A 19,323-nucleotide genomic window follows, 5' to 3' on the forward strand; every position below is an offset into this window, starting at 1 on the left:
CTATCTGATGGGTGTTTTATTTTGTGCATCTCTTATTAAGTTGGGGTGGGTGGGTGGGGATCTTTTCCTCTGTTTACAGGCGGAAGGCCCTAGGTTCCCTGCTCATTCCTTTCCTAGGTTCCTTTTTTTCCCAGTTGGGTCGTTAATCATTTTCTTGTTGATTTTTTTGTTTGTTTAAGAGTCCTTGGTGCACCTTTGTTGTAGCTGTTACAAGTGCTTTTTCCCAGTTGTTAACTTTTCATTTTGTGTCTAGTGTGTTCTTCTAAACAGAGATGTTTAACCCTTAGGTTGTCAAGTTTGTTGTTTTTCTTTTCTCTTGTGGAGGTTTATGTCCTGCTTAGAGGCCTGCTGCATTCCAAAATCATAGAAAAAAAATTCACTCAGGTTTTCTTCTGGTACTTTTATGGTTTCATTTTTATGTACTGAAATCATTAATCCATTGGAATTTATTTGGGTTTAAACAGCGAGGTAGAGACGCACAATTCTTGCATGGATATACACGCGTGAGCTTGGTCTACAGCGTGTCGGGCATGTGTGCGCCTGCTATTTTTATCAATTTTGGTGTCAGTGTCGTGCTGGCTTAGCAAAAATAATTTGGATGCGTTTCTTTACCCCCCTCTGTGTTCTGGAACATTTTAAGCGGCTACACGATCATCTCTGTGTTAAAACGTTTGAAGAATTCACTAGTGAAACCATCTGAGCCGGATACTTTTGTGGGCGCCTCATCCTTTAAAAAGTGTTTTCCATAGGTTTGTTTGAGTTTGGGGTTTGTTTCCTCCTATTTTATACGTTTCTTTCCTAGAAAATCATCCTGTAAGCTATTTAAAATCCCTCAGATCATTCAGAGGTAGTGGTGTGTGGAGGGGGTGGTGAGGGGCCAGCCCCCCATGATTGCCACCATCAGTCTGTGCACCTGGGCTGCTGCCCTGGGCCTGGCACTGTCCTCAGAGGAGAATACGCGTCGGTGGCCAGGACACAGCCCATGTCCTGGGGACACTCCCTCCGAGACATGCGTGCAGTGCAGTGTGACAAGTATTCTGAGAGGGACGAGTCCAGAGGGCCTTGGCACCCCGAGGAGGGAGCCCCCCCAAACCCTGCCAGCAGAGACCTCTTGGAGGTGGGGGGTGGGGGGTAGGGCCCTTGGTCTTGAAGGGGGCAGAGTGGTCCAGGCAGGTGAAGGGCCATTGGCTTTCTGGAATCCTGAGTTTGATGTTGCCCGGAGAGTGGCTTTCAAACTTATTTTGGGCTGCAGCCTCCAGTAAGAAGTACGTTTTACACCACAGACCAGGACACACGTATGTGTAGATGTGTGTGTGCGGTGTGTATACGAATGAAACAATATTTCCATGGAGTACTTCTTACCTTTATTGTGTGCCTGCTACACCTTCATACTTGCTGTGCTTCTTTGGATGGGGGAGCTTTTCTTATTTTCTAAAAACAGCTCTATTGAGATACAACTCACATAATACCATTCAGTTCTTCCATTTAAAGTGTACAATCCAATGGTTTTCAGTTATTTACAGGGTTGTGAAACTGTCGCCACATTCCAATTTTAGACCGTTTTCATCACCTCAAAAAGAATCTCTGTCCCCATTAGCTGTCACCTCCTGTCCCCCACCCCCATTTCTCCCAGCCCTAAACAATGACCGTAGATTTGCCTGTCGTGAACCTTTCTTAGAAATGGGATCATATGGGTATAACAAGGCATTTCAATTTTCTACATTAACTATGTTTGCTTTTCTCTTTCTAATACTATGCACGCCTTACTTTTGTAACCAGAAAAGTTTATCAGTGATATACTTTTTTTTTTTATTAATTAATTAATTAATTAAAAAAAAAAAAAAAAAAACCCTCAAAGGCTCTCCAAACACTGTTCCATGCCACAGTGTCGTTCTTTGTCAGGAATGCCGCTCCCCGACTCCCCTCCCACCTTGGACGTTCCTTGTCATCCTTGACAGCTGGTTCAGGACCCTCCCTTCCAGGAGGTCTACTCCACGAACCTCCCCAGTGGAGTACATCTCTCTCTTCACCCATCTGTGCTCCTTCTGTATCTGTGATATACATTTACTGTAGCACTTAATGGAACTGTGTGTGTTCATGGCTGGACACTTCTTGGGAGCAGCGACTATGAGACAATCAGTACTATTCCATTTCAGGGCCTTCCTGATATGGTTAAAAAAGGAAAATAAATTAGGGACTATCAATACAAGGTTTCAAAGCATGTTGGGTGTTGTATGGTAACCGTCTTCTTTTAATCTTGTTGGGTTAATTCTGTGATTGTGTGCATTGCCTCATTTGGCGTTAACCTCAAGAGGCTAAATCTAAAGCTTTGTAAAATGTGAGTTTCGGCCAAATGGTCTCCCGCTGCCTACCTGGATTTCCCATATATGATGGGTCCTATTCTTCATCCTCCGTGTACTTCCTCCCACCTCCAAACATCAGAAGCCATCAATAAATGTTATTGAAATTGAAAAAAAAAAAAAAAAAAAAAAAAAGAAATGGGATCATACAGTGTGTGGTCTTTTGTGACTGGCTTCCTTCCCTTTGCATCGTGTTGCATGGTTCCTGCGTGTTGTAGCCTGGGTCAGGACTGCATCCCTTCTTCTAGCTGAGTAATATTCCATTTATGCACTGAGCACATCATGTTTATCCGTTCATCAGCTGAGGGACATTTGGGTTGTTTCTACCTTTTGCCTAGTACGAATGTATTCTTTTTAAATGTAAAAAAATAATGCTGGTTATGACCCACTAACTAGCCTTCAGGACCCATTAAAGCGTCAGGACCCACAGTTTGGGACACGCTGGCCTAGGAGGTGGGCTGAAGGCGGGCCGGGCCAGAGGTGAGCTGGATGCTGTGTTATGGGGCCGATCCACCAGAGGTGTTTCACTAGGGCCTGATCAGATTTCCTAGAGATTATTGTGCCGGGAGTGTTTGTTTATTCAGGAAGGGTTGAGCGTTGACATGTACCAGGCACTGTTCGCAGCGCTGAGGAATTCATCGGTGCTGAACATACAGAGAAAAATCCTGTCCTCCTGGGGCTTATGTGCTGATGGGAAGAGGCAGAGGGTAAACAAAGCAAACAGTAAAACATAAAGCCCATTAGCCGTGGTGAGGGCCAAAGAGGAAAGTGAAGCAGGCGAGGCGGCTCAGGAATTATTGCTGGCACCAGGAGGTTGTGACCCTAACCAGGGTGGTCCTGGGTTCAAGGTCGAGCTTGGGTGTGGACCCCTGGAGGTTGGTGGGTGAAAACAAGAAGAACACACCCGAGATTAGGGCAAGTGGGGCACTCCTCTGGGGCACAAAATTTAGCGGGGGGCGGGGGGGGGGAGCGCCAGAATACTCAGGAATCAAGAGAAATAGTATTTTTATGCAACGCTTTTAAAAATCAAAATTGTGCCCCACAAAATCCTTCATGAACAAATATCCACATTTTCAAGAACGATGGGCCAGGCACGTGCACAACCCTGCTGCGCTCTCCTCGCCCGAATCCCGCCCTGTTGGATTGTGCTCATTAAGGATTTTTTGCAAAAGTTTGACTTTCAAAAACTATTGCATTGAAATATTATGTATCTTGATTCCTGAGTTTTCTGGCGGTCCCTTTAAAATTGGCACCCCCTGGTCTGGGCCCCAAGAGGGTTGAGGTTTGAGGGGCTGAGGACTTTGAACTTGCAGAGTGCAGCACCTGCCAGGGATGGCAGTGAGGAGGGTGGGGCAGGGTGGGGAGTGCCTGAGGGCAGGAAGGCGCTGGTGGCAGCGTTCCTCCTCTAGAAAGCTCGGTGGGGTGGGGATGGGGGGAGCAGTACAACCACCCTTCCAGCCTGTGATTTTGCTGTTGGACGTCTGGCATCTGTGTCGAGGCATCGCCCCCCTAAATGGAGTGTGACGGGGAGAGGAGGGTCCCTTGCGCACCCAGAGATCCAGTGGGAGCAAGAGGAGTGATAAAGGGGGCCCAGAGCTCGGGCCTGGGCTGGGCCTTCTGCTGACGGTGGGAAGGCAGCCCTGCCCACTCGGACCTGCTGACCCGGCTTCTACTGCCCGGCTGGCCTCCAAAGCCCCGAGGATGCAGCAGGGCCTCCTTTCCTGTCTATCCCAGTGAGGTCTCCAGATGCTCTGCCCAAAGCGCCCTCCTTCTGGGGGCTCCCTGAGCTGGCCGAACAGCATATTCGGTTCCAGGCGGCCTCAGCTCGGCCGGGCCCTGGCGGGAGCACAGTCCTGACCATCGTCTGAGACCCGTGCGTCCTGTTTCCCGTGCAGGGCCGTGGGACCGGCTGCGGGGGGCGTGTCTGGTCTGAGATGAGGCCCTTGTGGCCCGGGAGGAGCTGGAACTTTAACCGTGGCGGCCACAGCTTGGAGGTGGGGAGGGCTGGCTGGCACGTCACAGGGAGCGGCCCGCCCCTCCCTTCTTCTGAGCCCCCCAGTCGCCCGGTCCCTGGGCCGCGAAGGCCAGCCTGGAAGCCCGTTCTCCTAAGTCACTGTCTCCAGGCCCACTTCCTCTCATCTGTCGTCACCCAGACTTCACGCCTTGCCTTACCTCTGACGGGGCAGAAACAGGAGATCTTGGGGGACCCCCGAGGGGTGCGAGGAGGCTGCTGTGGGAACAGAGGGGCTCTGTCCCTGCCCGGGGCGGGTCACCCTTGCAGACGCCGCCTCCTGCTCTGGCAGAACTTGCTGTGTCCACTCCCTCCTCGGCACGGGGATGGGGAGCCCAGCTGGGGTGTAGGTAACACCCATGGTCACCATTGTCACTGGTGACCCCAGGGCATGCCTGAGTCATGATGTGACCCCTGCCCGTTCCCCTGGCAGTCGGGTCCACTTCCTTGCACAGTCCAGTGGCCCAGCCCAGGAGGGGGGGCTCTATTTTCACCCCTGGGATGATGCCCTCTCTCCTTCATGCGGGTCTGAGGCAGGCCTTCCTGAGGTCTGTGGCTCCCTGCCTGTTTACCTGCTGACTAATGCCTATCTGGTGCCTGACGGGAAGAGCTGGCTTGGTGAGGCGTCCAGGGCTCAGGTTACAGAGGGTTGGGGCACCTCCTGAAACAAGGCCCTGCAGTGTCGGCGTCCACCGCCCGCCTGGGTTTCAGGCACCTCTGTCCCCAGCCCCCACCAGGTGAGTTCGGCCTGGGAGCCCCAGGACATGGCGGGGGGGCTGTGGTTTTCCGGTGGGGGGCGGGGCTGGGGAGGCTGGGATGGAAGAGGCCGAGCGGGGAGGCGCAGCCCCGCTTCTTCCTGTGGCAGCCGGGGGGCCTGGCCACTCCTGTGTCTCTCAGGTGGGTGACAGGCGGCTGGGCAGAGGCTGTAGGGCAGCTGTATAGACCAGCTGGTGCAGGAACGGGGGCGGACCTTGAATCCCAATCCCAGCTTTTCGGGAGGGGGTGTGGTTTATTTAGTGGCTCTGTCAATAGGCTTTCTGTTCAGGCGAGAGAGCCTAGGTCAGTGAGTTGGAAGCTGAATTTCTTGATATTTAATTTAGCAGCAAGTTTGCCTCCCCACACCCCCCTGCCCCAAGCCCTTGCTTATTATACGTGCTTGTTCGGGGCAGGTAGTTGCGCTGTGCTCTCCGTGGGTGGCGTGGGTCCCCCGGCCTTGGTACCTGCCCCCGTGATGCCTGGGCAGCCCCACCTGGGCCTTCAAGCCAGTGAGACTTCTGGCTCCAGTGGTGGGTGGCTCTGTTTGGACCCAGAAGGTCCGGGACCGTTCCGCCTCAGTATCCAGATGAGGCTTGGGGGGGCTGGGGGAGTGTTCTGAGCCGCCTTCCTGTTGCGCGGTTGGTGCGGCCTTGGCGGGGGCCCTCGCTGTTGGCTGTTCCTTCCTTCCGCATGCTTCGCTCCTCCCTTGGCTTTCCCCTTCCCTGGCCCCTGCGCGGGCCAGCTGGCACAAGCACTTTCCGGATGGAACTTTGAAACTGGAAGACTTTCCAGGTCCATCCAGGTCCAGATCCCTGTGGCAACAATGAGGGAAATCCTTATCTCAGCTGGAGAAGGAGGCCGATTGGTTGATAATAACCACCAGCCTAACAACTCCAGCAGGATAAGGCTAGCTTCCAGGCGCTCTCATTACCCCATTTTCCAGATTAGGAAATCAAGGCACAGGGAGCTCCAGCCACTTGCCTAAGGTCCCCCCAGTTGTTAATAGTCTGAATTTGAACCCTGGGGGATGGAGCTCTCTGCTGGGCGCTGGCCACTCAGGGCTGGGGACCAGGGCTGAGGCATGAAGCTGGATCCCTGCCCCGAAGCTTGGGCTGGGGTGTGGAGCAGCCTAGGCTGGCACCCTCCTCTGGCCTCTTTCTTTCAAAAGGTGCCATGAGATGATGAAATGAAAGAAAAGAAAACTCCAGTTAGAAAGGAGGGACTCTGGTACTCCCCTTCTTCCTCCAGCCCTTCAGCTGCCCTGGACTTTGGAGTAAGATGCTGTTTGTCCGGGGTGAGTGGGAGCAGATGGGAAGTCCCGTTTCTCGCCCGATCACAGCTGCAGGGAACCTGCTGTGGCTGCTGCCACCACCCCAGCCCAGCCCGGCCCGGCCCAGCCTGTCTCATCCTCTCTCCTCTTTCCCCTCCCCATCCCGTTCCTCCGCACAAGACCAGCTTGAGTGTTGCTGAAGAACCGGCCAGAGATGTGCTGGCTGGGCTGGGGGCGGAGCAGAGGGGCGGTGTGCCTTCTTGGTTGGGAGGGGCTGAATTAAGACCCCTGGTTGTAGTCTCCTGGTCGGCACTGGAAGAGGGGGAGACCGTCGTCCCTCCCTCGCCCTGGAGCAGGTCCCTGCGGGTCCCAGAGAGGCTGTCCTTATGTACAGCGTGGCTTCTGCGGGCTCGCCCGGGCTATTGATCTTTCTGGGGCTTGGAGTGGTTCCCCTGATTGGGCTGAGCAAGGCGCTGAGATGGGCGGAGGAGGGATCCCGTGAGTGCGGGCGTCTCTCCCTGGGGGCTTCCTCTAACTAACCTCACTAGGGCACAGGTCTTACTCCCAGGGATTGGCTCAGCTCTTGATTGCCATTACTTTGGACAGCCCAGGCCCTGCCCATGCTTGCTGGACACCATGGCGGGGGGGGGGGGGCGGGCGGACGGGGTGGGGGTGGTGGTGTGCCCTCAGGGCATCAGAGAGAAGGAGAGGCAGGTGGAGAAGCAGTTGGAAACACAGCATCTTCACTCTCGTCAACGCTCCGTCGGGGCCGGGCAGGGCGGCCAGGACAGTAGCGGCCACCGCCCGGCTTTCTGGGAGGTCAGCCCATCAGCACGGCCCAGGGGATGAGGAGGGGAGCTTCTGTCCCCAGTTCCCTTCATTTCTGGCCTGGGCCTCGGGAGCAGGTCCCCAGAGTTCTGCCTGGGGGCCCGAGGTGGGAGCAGCTGAGTGAGAGTAAGGGCCTGGAGGGGCCAGGGCACCCTGGCAAACTATCTCCCCCCACCCTCGCCTACCCCTGCAGCCCTTCCTTCCCCAGGATTGCTTGGGGTTGGTCCCAGGGAGCGAGGCTGCTGGCCACGTGGACATGGGGAAGCTGATACCCACGGGGTGAGACCCCACAGCAGAGGGCACTCTTATTACCTGTTGGGTCCGAGCTCTACCCTCCAGGCCTGTATTTCCAAAGCACGACGGGCACCTCTGAATCCGAATGCAGCTTCCTGGGCCCAAACCCAGCCTTTTGGGGACCAGGGTCTGTGGGGGAGGCGTGGGGGCAGCTCTGCAGAGAAAGTTACTAACGTGGCTCTAACCCCTCCCCCGCGCCTTCTAAGGCTTTTCCCTCCTCCCTCTGGGACCCTGGTCAGGGCTCGGCTCCAGGGTGGACACCGGGAAGACCTGTGGGCTCTGAGGTCACATCTGCCTCCTGGCTACGCCGTGGGTAGAAGATGAGAAGCTTCAGTTGCCCTGAAAGTTCTGTGTACTGATTGCTCAGGAACCTAGCCGTAACCCTAAGCACTACCCCACCCCCGAAAATGGCCGACTTGACGCAGCGCTTGTGACCATGTGTGTGCAGTCTGCCCAGGAGGCTTTAGAGATGTGGCCCCAGGCCAGGCCCTAATGGGGGGGGGCTCGTGACCCCCACTGTTCCCCACCCCACCCCCCGCCGGCCCCCAGTCCTTGGCTCTGCAGTGAGGAGCCCTCCCACCACCACACGCCCTGCAGTGTAACTGCCACCCGGTCACGCCGCAGAGAAACTTTTCCAGGGAGCCAGCTGTCACATTTGGCCTCGATTCTTTGTTTTTGAACAGGAATGAAAGGAGAGAGTGAGTAAGAAAGTGTGTTGGGGGTAAGTGAGTAGGGGAAGGTCAGAGAGAGGAGAGGAAAGATCTGGAAAGTCCAACCATGTGCTTGCGAAGCCGGTGCCAGCTCTGAGATTATCTGGAGGTGGCGTCCTGCCCTGGGCCCTGCCTGCAACCAGGAGGGAATGTTCTGCCGGGGAATTGCCTGACGAGCTGGAAGCGAGACCGGGGAGCCTGCCCTTGGCTTGAGTTCTGCTGCTTTGAGAGCTGCACAGATTTGTTTCCATTTTAGGGACACCGCGGGGAGGCTGTCATTCCCTTCCTAGCCTTTATTAATTTTTCATTAATCACAGTGACCGCTTACTGCGTACTTACACGCTCCAGTGCTGGGCTGGAAGCAGCTTTATGTGCTTCCTGGGATGTTTCTGCGCAACAACCTTAGAAACAGTTACTGTTACGGTGTGTAAAGAAGGTACCGGGGCACAGAGAGGCTGAGTAACTTGCCCCTGGCCACACAGCTGGAAGTGGCTGATCCAGCTTTGACTCTGAACACAGGGCCGTTTGACTCCAGAGCTGCGGCTGGTTTTTTGGTTTGTAACTAGGTGCGTGGTCTCTGTGCCCCTGGGGCAGCCAGCTCGGCTGAGGCTCCTTCTGTGCACAGGCGGCCCCCCCATGGCTAAAATGGGGCCAGCAGAGGCGGGGGCTGCAGCCAGAGTCGCACCCTGGGTGGGCAGCCACCCTGGGGACACAGCCACATCCCCCCTCCTGGATCTCTGGAGCCTGCAGGTGTGGGTCAAGGGCTCCCGGCTGCAGGCAGAAGAGGGCCCCAACGCAGCAGACCCTGGAGTCCAGCCTGCGAAACCCTGAGGCTTCTGGAGGCCTCTGGCCCGGCTTCCTGTGCAGCTGGGTCCTCCTGCACGCTCAGTCCCCAGGCAACACGACCTCCCACAGCCGGGTCCATCTTCCCAGGCCCGGGTCACATGGTGCAGGTCAGCCTGCTCTGGGGGAGGGCAGGGCGCCAGGAACAGCGGGGGGGAGCAGGATTGGGGGGGCGGTGGTCACACTTCCCGGGAATGGAGGGAGAGCTCACTCGGGGCAGAGCGTCCACTTTGCACACTGCACTTCCATATGCGGTCAAGCAACCTCCCCAGCCCTGCGCACGATCCTCCAGTTACGCACAGGTCCACCCCCCCCCCCCACCCCGTCCTTCCCCCACCCCGCAACCCGTCCAGCAGACATTTGCACCGTGCTCGGGGTCTATGCCTGGAGCACAGCCCTCTGTGTAGCTTGGAGCCGGAAAGTGTAGCGGTAGCCCAGCTCTGCCCGCCCCTGGTCCTGTGGTCTGGACAGACCCAGGCCTCCTGCCTGTGTGTCCTCATCTAGGAGGAGGTGTGACGTGAGGGGAGGCGGTCCCTCTGAGAAGTTAGGGTCTGTGTTCACCCAGGTGGGCGTGGCACAGAACAGTGAATGGGGATGAGCAAGGGTTCCGGGGATGGGGGGCAGGGGAAGGGGGCGGCTCCAGAGTCGCCTCCTCAGGCCCACCCCTCCCTGAGCTGCACTGGGCGCCTCCCAGCCTTCTCAGCCCAGCACAGCCCAGCTCAGCCATTTCCTCCTGAGTCCACACCCCCGGCCGCCTGCTTGGGAAACAGCACCCTATCCGCCCACCAAGTTGCCTGGGCCTCAGAAGTTTGGGAATCATCCACCAGGCACAGCCGTCTCCAAAACAGACCCAGATCTGCGCCCCCTTGTCTGCCTGCTCCAGCCCCGGGCCTGGGAGACGGTCCGCCCCGAACTGCCCGCTGCGGTCTGCTCCCCACAGTGGCCCCCAAGGCCCCTACGCCTTCCCCAGGAGCGTCCACACCTGTAATGTGTGTGAAGGACGCCCCCTGGAGGTGTGCGTGGGCTGGACATGGTGAGCCTGACAGTCCCAGTGATTTCCTGGATGGAGAATCGGTTCAGATCACTCCCTAGCTTAAACCTCCCCGTGGGTGCCTCCTGTACTTGGGACACCTACTCCCTGCTCATGGGTTTGCAACCCCCTGGCCTGGCTGCTCCTGGGGACACAGACGTTTGTCCCCAGCAAGCCTGTTCCTTCCTGGGACATCATTCCCCACATCTTTTCCTGGCTGCCTCATTTGGGTCCCTGCTTATACACTTGTCTGCTTGCTTATGTGGGATCCCAAGACTCTTACCACTGATTTGTTCACACGGAGTGTGAGCTCCAGGAGGTCTGGGGAAGCTGGCTGTGTCCCCAGGGCCTGACATGTCGGCGGTGCCCAGTTCATGCCTGTTGGGTGCCTACTGAGTGCTAGAGGAGCACCGAAGGGCGGGCTCTGTCCAGCTGGAACAATCAGGGAAGACTTCCTGGAAGAAGTGGCATCTGGGGGGCCTTGGAAAGTGGGAGGTTTGGTGCCAAATTAGGACAGAGGGCAAAGGGGCATTGTCATAACTCAGCAGACAGCCTTGAGCAGCGATGGCTGGCACAAGTAAGAGGCAGAGAGAGAAGTACCTGTGAGTCGGAGTCCCCAGGGAGGCTGAGCTCCCGGCTGAGCAAAGGCTGGAGGTGGGAACGACACCCGTGGGTGCAACTCAGTGTGGAGTGGGCCTGTCTGCTCAGGCCACTGGAGCCCTATCAGATGAGGGGCGGCCCTAAAACCACCAACCAACTAAGGTGCCTCAGGAAGGATGAGGGGGGTGTTTCTGGGGGACTAATCCAGCGCGGGTGGACAGTGGAACAGAAGGGAAGGGACGGGAGCGGGCCCTGAAGCCTGCCCAGCCTGAGGTTCTGGGAGGCTGAGTGAGGGTAGAACCATGGGAACCGAGAGGGCAGGGTGAGTTCCGGAAGCCCCCAGAGGAAGAAGTGTCTGGGGCCGGGCGTCCTACTCCTTATGGGGGATACACCGCCTCACCTCCCCCGGCCGGCCCGGCTCTAGCTCTTGGTGAAGCTGGGTGAATGCGTTTGAAGTGCAGGGCTGGCTCCGGTCCCTGGGTCGTGGCTGCCTGAAGCACTGTGTTGAGAAGGATTCTGAGGCCAGGAGGAGAACCTTCTGCTCTGGTTCGGCAACGTCTGCCTTGGGTGAGGGAGAGACCACGGGCGACCCTGAGTGATCCCATTTGCAGAATATGAGGAGACCAGGCGGGCGAGGGGTGGGGAGAGTGGGCCCTGGACAGCACCCAGGGCCTTGTCACCCCAGGCCCTACCTCGGTTGCTGTTTGGAGCTCTGCTTGACATTTCAGAGTCCCGATCAGCTCGGCTTGGTTTAATCAGCATCCCACCCCAGGCTCGTCTGCCTTTTTGGTTTGATCCATTTATCCTAGTCTCTGTCATCCCTACCCCACACCTGCCACGTGTCCAGCCTTTCCAGGGTGCCAGCCACTGGGCTCATTGCTCTCCATGCATCTCCTGTAGCCCTCATAGCATCTCAGGAGGCACAGAGAGGCTGAGTTGCTGGCCCATAGTCACACAGCAGGCACCAGGATTCAAGTGGGACCTCTGACCTGAGGGCCTTTGCAGGGCCCCAGGGGGATACTGGTGAGGAAGTGTGAGGTATGAGAACTGGCCCCACCTCTGAGCACCAGCAGGATGGCCCAGCAGGCCCAACTGATACAGTGACTGCAGTAGGCTGGTCCACTGACAAACAGGAGTGTGGGCTCTGAGCTCCGTGCACCCACTTGCAAACCGGGTGACCTTGGGTGCCTTCCAGAACCTTTTAGCTTCCTTATCTAGGAAAAGGGGAACTAACCGTCTCTACCCCGCAAGGCGTCTCTACCCCGCAAGGCGGGTGGGGGAAGCGTATGCGGGGTTCAAGGAAAGCTGTGCGCCCTCAATGACCTTTTTTTTTTTTTTTTTTTTTTTTTTTTTACAAATGGTCTCCCCAAGAGAAGACACTTTTTTTTTTTTTAATTTATTTATTTATGGCTGTGTTGGGTCTTCATTTCTGTGCGAGGGCTCTCTCTAGTTGTGGCAAGCGGGGGCCACTCTTCATCGCGGTGCGCGGGCCTCTCACTATCGCGGCCTCTCTTGTTGCGGAGCACAGGCTCCAGATGCGCAGGCTCAGTAATTGTGGCTCACGGGCCCAGTTGCTCTGTGGCATGTGGGATCTTCCCAGACCAGGGCTCGAACCTGTGTCCCCTGCATTGGCAGGCAGATTCTCAACCACTGCGCCACCAGGGAAGCCCCTCAATGACCTTTTGAAGCAGTCTGGTGTTGCTGTGTCCTCATTTTCAAGATGCAGCCCTGAGAGGTTAGTGCACTGACCCCGGTCACACAGCAAGAGCCTGGGCTGCAGACAGCAGTGCTGGAAGGGAGAATGCTGGAAGCATGGGGGCGGGGGTGGGATGTCAGTGGAGGGAGGGAGTGCTTCCCAGCTGGCGGGGTTCAGCAGTTGACGAATATTTACTAAGCGCCTACTTTGGCCAGCGCCTGATGGGCTCAAGGAAGGCAGAAGGAGGGAGGCTGGAGCCGGGCCTGAGTTCAGATTCTGGTTCTGCCACTGACTCTTCCAGGCTGGTTGTTTAACTACTCCGAATTCATCTCATCGTTTGTAGATGGGGGACACATGTGGGGATTTAACGGGATAACGTAAGAGATGGCCATGGCGCAGCCCTGGGCATACAGTCAGTGTATGATAGATGCTAAGTGCTGCTACTGTTGACAGCATCGGCCACGTTTCATGGGCGCGTCCTGGCAGGCCTCTCGCCCCATGTGGCTGCTTCCCGAGGCTGAGCGTGTGGGTTGGTGGCTGTTAGCTACGTCCACCCGCGGCCTGACCGGGCCAGTGGGCACATGTGGAAGGCTCGCTGTCTCTGCCGCTGCCGCCAGCACTCACGGGCCCTGCCTGGGCTGCCCACTGGTTCCTGCAGCCACCTGGCGGAGCGCTGGGCTGGCACCGGCGCGAGCTGTGTGTGGAAGTTGCCGGACGCCTGGGCTGCCGTGGCTCCGTTGGTGGAGGAGCTGCGGGATGATTGCATCGTTGGGGTGGTGGCAGAGAATCCGAGGGGACCTCAGAAAAGGCCATGGCACGTTGATGTGGATGGGCTGCTCTGGGCTTCGGGCACCCAGGTGATGTCTGTCCTCTTGGAGGGGCCAGGAAGGCTGGAAGCCATGTTTCAGTTTTCTGTGATCAGAAAAGGGTGGCCTCTTAGGGGATATGTTTGGGGACAGTCTCCTTCCTGGAGGAGGAAGGGTTTGGGGAATAAAAGGCTGGAGACGAGCTGGCGAGGGATGGAGCCGGCGAGGAAGGCGTCGGCAGGGTTTGTTGGCATTCTAAGCAGTGAGGGCGGAAGCCACGCAGAGATCCTGAGAGCTGATGGGACGCAGGTCCAGAGACGGGAGGGGCGTGCGGTGGCCACACGGCGGGCGGGGGCCGATTGGGGGCAGGCTTCTGGTACCCACTCTGTGCTGCCGTTTCGGGGTTCGCCTCCAGGGTTGTGGGTGGTCTTGCTGTGCCGGCTGCTCGTGGAGCCAGGGAAGCCCGGCATCACCACTCACCTGTGAGCTGGGCTTCGTCCCATGACACGAGTACCGTTCGTTCCCCCGTTGTTGTTCAGGAGGAGTGAGGCTGCGACATCACGGGGCCCAGCCAGGGCCGTCTCTGTGCCTGACTGTCCCCGCACAGGGCGAATGGAGGGTCTGAGCGTGCTGGCTGCGGCCTGCCTTCCTTCCCACTGAGGCTCGTAGCTTGTACGTGCCTTGCAGGAGCCTGGCCCATCAGGGTGGTCCAGGCCAGCCTGGAGCCGTGACGGTCACTAGGACAGTGGACGAGAGCTCTCCTTGCCTGCTTTCTCTCCTGCTGCAGAGCTGTGACCACCCCTGTCCCATCCCCCCACCACTCACAGTTGTCAGATCCTTTCCCGGCACAGCCCGGGAACGGGCTTGAGCGTGGGCGCTTCTGGGCTCTGTCGACGCCCCACATCCTCTTCCGCGGCAACAGCAGACCCTGGGAGCCTGCTCTCGAGGGCTTGGCCGTGGGGTGCACTGCCCAGGCAGAGCCGGGCCTTCTCACCCGGGAAGTCGGTGTTCAATCCCAGGCAGCCTCATTTTGTGGCGAGAGAAGGAGGAACAGTGACTTTTTTGGAGACAAGAGCTGGTCCAGGTAAGAAGCTGCCCTCCCAGGGCCCCCAGCTCCACTCCCTGCCCCGGTGGTGCCACTGCCCCCAGCTGTGGTCTCACAGGGCACTCTACCTCCAGCTTCCTCTCTGAGCCTCGGCTGGTCAGTAGGGGGCAGTGGAGGCCTCAAGTCCTCCTAGAGGGCTGGGCACAGTGGAGTTTTTACAGATCTGTCCCTGGAAAGTCTCTCGCATCACACCCACAGTGTCTTCCCTCCCTGCTAACATTTTTCCCGGGGTTGTCATGCCGGGTGGAGTCGGGGGGGGGGGCCACCAGGCTGTGGACAAAGCAGAGCTGTGTTGACACAAACTCCGGTTGAACCCATATCCTCCCTGCAACCCAGCGGAAGTAACCTCATGGCAGGGCCGGCAGAGCCAGGACTCAGCTCTGCACGTGGAGGAGGGTCCTGGCCCCTCGGAGCCACCCGGGGAAGACCCAGCCCAGTGCCTGGCTGACAGATCCTTGGAACGTTCCATCCACTTGTCTAGGTGATACAGTGGGCAGGTGTTTGGACTTCTGAGAAGCTAAGAAGCATCCATCTTCCCGGTTGAAAAACAATTTTACTGCGATTTTAAAAATTATGCCTCCTTACCACAAAAATAATTTACTTCGAAAGCCATAAATAAGACGATCAGTTATAATTGCATTCTGCAGAAATAAGCACTGTTCACGTTTTGGGGTTTTCTTCCTGTCTTTTCCCTACACATATACTTAATACAAATGATTTTTTTTTTTAAAGAACAAAAGTGGGATCTGACACTTCTCCCTGCCACTGACAAGACCGCCCCTCACTGGGAGATTTTCCTCACTCTTGGCCCAAGCCTTGCCTCATAAAGGGATGGGGATAAATTGCCCTAGGAGGGTATGGGCAGTTGAAGAACCATCTCGCGGCTGGTGGGACTTGGAAACAGGCTGGGGAGTTTTGGCAGAGGGTGGACCCCAGCGCAGGGTGGTGGGCAGGGAGGGGATGCTTGAATGCTTTCACTTTGTATTCCAGGGGGTTATCTGTGCGGCGGTGTGAGTGAGAGTGTGGCCAGTGTCTGGGCCATGACCTTTCCTGGGCAGCATGACCTTGGCCAACATACTTTGTTTCCCTCTGTAAAATGGGCTAATAGAGACGCCCGCTCAAGAGACGGTGTGAGAAACAAGCTTGCTCATACACGCAAAGGGCTTAGGGCGGGCCTGGCATCGCCACCGCCATTGTGGTAAATGGTACTTTCACTGTGTTCTGTCTGCATCCCTGTTGCTCTCCTCCATGGTCAGGCTCTCATTCATCTGTTCATTCATTCATTCACCTGCTGAGCCCTCCTCTGTGCCAGGCCTGGAGCTGAGGATGATGCCCTACTCCCTGACCCCGGGGTTTCTGGATGGGAATGTGATGATCTTGGAGACTGGCCCACCAGGCTGCGCCACTGCCCCCTCCTCGGGGGGGACACTGGAAAGCTAGCAGGGAAGGGGGCCAGCTCTGGAGGGAGCCAGCTCTATCCCTTCTCGCTGTGTGACCTGGGGCAAGTTGCTTAGCTCCTCTGTGCCCGTTTCCGAATCTGTTAAAGGAGGAGAGCCATAGGGAGGCTCGAATGGGGCTGCCCTGAGGACCTAAGGGGGCTGCGTGTGAGACTCTGGGAACAGGGCCTGCACTTAGTGAGCACTCACTCAGTGTTAGCTTTGGTCGTAGTTGCTGTTCTGAGAATATTCTTGGATCTCCGGACACTGACAACTGTGGATGGAATGCTGTTTCTGGAAGCCATCAAGGGGGGCACTCAGCGGCTGCAGGAACAGTTACTGGCTTGGGAGCCACGGCCCAGAGCACAGTCACTTTTCTCGAGAGGGAGGCTGGCTCCCCTGGAGTCCCTCCTCCCAGAAACTTCTGTCCTCCTCCGCTTGAGCAGGGGGCAGTGGGGGCAGGTGGCGGTGTGTCTGGACGGCCCTTTGCAGGAGTCTGGTCATCTCCTGCTCTGATGGCCAGGGCCTTTCCTCCCTTGCTGCTCTGGCCTGCTGTGCTCTCAGCTGCTACGACAGGAGGCTTTGGCTTCGAGTAATAGAAAAACCCTAACTCAGAATGGCCTGAGCTCCAAGGAGAATTTGCTGCTGCACAAAATGAGAAGTCCGGAGCCTGGGCAGCCCAAGAATGCTATGGAGGACCCTGCGTTTGGCCATCCTCGGGTGTGGCTTTGTTCCCGGCTGGTCCCCACGGTCACAGACGCTGCAACATTTGCCAACACGGCCGCATTCAGAGGAAGTCGAGCCCCCTTCCTGTGGGCCTCGTCCGCAAGCCGGGAAACCTTCCCCCCAAGCCCCCGGGCGCCCTCCCTTAGACCCCGGCCATAGGCTGAGCCCCAACCTGATGGCTCCTGCCCCGAAGCACACAGTGTTTCCGGGCAGCTCAGGGAGGAGAGTGAACCCCTGAACCAAATTAGGGTTGGCCGGGCAGGGCGGGGCCGGAGGAGGGAGGGACCATGTGTGCTCTGTGGCCACTGTCCCTCGGCAGAGGGAGCAAGGCGGGACAAGGCCCTTTGACTAGCTGGGGTCCGAGTAGAGACGGTGCCATCACGACCGGGCCTTCCTGACCAGGCCTGTACAGCTACCACAAGCGGGTGAGCCAGGCCCCATCTGCCACCCCAGGCTGAAACGGGGGCCGGCCAGCCACGCTGGAAGCAGCAGCTGCGGCTCATGGCACCGACCGGCTGGCGTTCTGGGGTGAGAGGGTTGGCTCGGGCTGGAGCCTGACCCCTGAGCGGAATCCAGCTGTCCCAGCGACAGGCTGTAGCTAAGGAAACGCTGGGACAGATCGGCAGACGATGGGGGCGGGCTGCCCTTCTGCACCCCCTTCCCCGCGGGGTGGGTGGGAGGGCACCCCGCTCTTTCCCGGCCCCCAGCCTGCCCTCCCTGGGCCCTTCGTGTGCCTGTCGGCTTCCTTCCCTGCCCCCTTCCTGCTCCCTGCACGAGCGTATGGTACCAATTAGGGCCTTCCGCCCCCTGCTCCGTGGACGGCCAGAGCCAAGCTTGTGTGCTGCCTCCCCGACCAGCGGGGTGGGGCTTCCCCAGCGCACAGCCCTCGTCTTCTGGGTTTAAAAACCAGACTGTGCGTGTGCACGCGCGTGCGTGTGTGTGTGTGTGCGTGTGGGGCAGGAGAAATACTAAGCTGCAGCCCATCTGCGTGTGTGTTTCTCACTTTTCCCACTTGTTCAAGGGCCTTTGGCTTGGTGTTTGCAGGCCGAGCTGCCTTTGCTCGCTGGGAGAGGCAGGCCCCTTCCCCCTTGATCCGGGCTGTTCCTCTTTGGCCTGCTTCCTATAGGAGCTTCCCTAGAACAGGGCCACGCAGCGTGGTGGCAGGACCAGCTCGGGCTCTGGGCTCCAGCCCGTTAGCCGTGTGCCCGGGGCTCCCCCGCACTTCCCCTGCCTGGGCCGTATTCATCCTGTCCTCCCGGCAGGGCTGCTGGGAGCATCGCTGGAGGGAGGGGCAGAAGGGGACAGGGAACATTCAACATAGAGGGAGCGGTGTGGCGGGCAGGGGTGGCAGGGCCCCATCGGCCTGCGGGGAGGCCCTGCTCGGCCGCGGGCAGCTCCGTGCCGCCCTGGCTTACTCTGGCAGCCTCACATCCTCAAGTCCGAGGCATCCCTGTGTCTCCCCCCGCAACCTCCCATCACACACACACATGAAGTAAAGACTCGTTGGGAGGAGGGAGTGTAAGGCGTGGGTTTGATGAGGACGAGGAGGGATGGTTTGATCTGGACTTGGCGGGCTTGGTGCCTCTGTGACGGCTAATTCAGGAGGGTGGTGGGTCACTGGGAACCACGGCTGGGCTCCAGCTGTGGCCGCCGTCAGCAGAGGGCCTAGAGGACAGGAGGGCAGCAGAGGACCAGGGGTGCTCCGCCTCCGTTCTCCAGGGCTTCGGGTTGCCAAGGCCAGACAGGATCCCTGATGACCGGGACAGCAGCGGTCAGTAACCAGGGCTGCCTGTGGAACCTGCAGGGTCGCAGGGCTCTTTACCGGGAGTAAGTACAGTACCTCATTTAATCCTCTTATCGGTCCTGTGAAGTCCATTCTGTCATTGTTCCCATTTCACAGATGAGGAACCCAGGGCACAGACAGGTTAAACAACATGCCCAAGGCCACACAGCTGGTGGGTGTGGCAGAGGAGGGTTGGAATTCAGCAAGCCTGACTCGAGAGCCCCTAAACCTCCTCAGACCTCTGGTTTCACTCCCTCTTGTCTCTGAGGCTCAGAGAGGGCTGGTGACATGGCCAGGGTCACACAGCGGGTTAGTGGCAGAGGTGGAGTCACGTCTCCCAGGCCCTGGTGCTGCAGCCTTTCTTGAGCCGTTGCCTCTTTGGAGGCGGAATGGCCCGCCCATCCTTGGGGTGGGGCCAGAGGTGCCAGCAGCGGCTGGTCTGCACAGCCCAGTCTCCCACACGTCGTTCCAGAAAGACATTAATACCAGATCGATGTGGGCCCGCTGTGGGGAGACGGACGCCTTCGCGCTAACGAACTGTTACAGTTCTGCGGGTGCCTTTGCGTCTCACAGCTCTTCACCTCTTGCATTTGTTGTGTGCGTGTCTGAGAGAAGCACACGTTTGCAAGCAGCTCCATGGGTGTCTGAGCCCTGCCTTTGTGTAATCGGTGAGGCGCCAACCTCTTGGGGCTTCCTTTCTTCCACCTGCAAAATTCGCACCCTGTCTGCCTCGTGCAGGGCAAGAGCAGAAAAACCCTTTCCCAACAGAGCGTGTGTCCTCTTAGCCTTGACCGTGTGCGCTTTCATGCCTGGGGCGTCGGGGAAGGGCGGCGGCCTCTGCTGTCCACGCTTGGCTCCTCAGCTCGGTGGCCGTGGAGTCCACCGGGCCCCGCTGCCTTCCTGCCCTGCCGGCCTCTATGGGGAGGAGGCCCGCAGGAAGTGAAAGAGTTAACAGTGGATCCCTCTCCAGCTTTCCCAGGAAAAGGGCAGGAACTGGGAGGCCTCCTCTTCAGAGGAAGGGGTGGGCGGGGGACGCGAGGAGAGCTAGCTCTTCTGCTCAGGCACCTCC

General features: G+C 58.0%; 1 protein-coding gene across 6 annotated transcripts in view; it reads left to right on the forward strand.

Moving 5' to 3' along the window:
- The window catches only part of SEPTIN9 (septin 9), a 166,172-nt gene that overhangs the window by 93,119 nt on the left and 53,730 nt on the right, over nucleotides 1-19,323 (forward strand). The window contains exon 1 of one of the 6 annotated variants that reach the window (XM_036836230.1): nucleotides 16,786-16,999. The exons of the other annotated variants lie outside the window; for them this stretch is intronic. The gene's annotated coding sequence lies outside the window, so the exon portion shown is untranslated. Of the gene's footprint in view, nucleotides 1-16,785; nucleotides 17,000-19,323 lie in introns of those variants that run through there. 6 annotated transcript variants of the gene reach the window in all.

Source organism: Balaenoptera musculus, chromosome 20, assembly GCF_009873245.2.
Source record: "Balaenoptera musculus isolate JJ_BM4_2016_0621 chromosome 20, mBalMus1.pri.v3, whole genome shotgun sequence".
Classification (NCBI taxonomy): domain Eukaryota; kingdom Metazoa; phylum Chordata; class Mammalia; order Artiodactyla; family Balaenopteridae; genus Balaenoptera; species Balaenoptera musculus.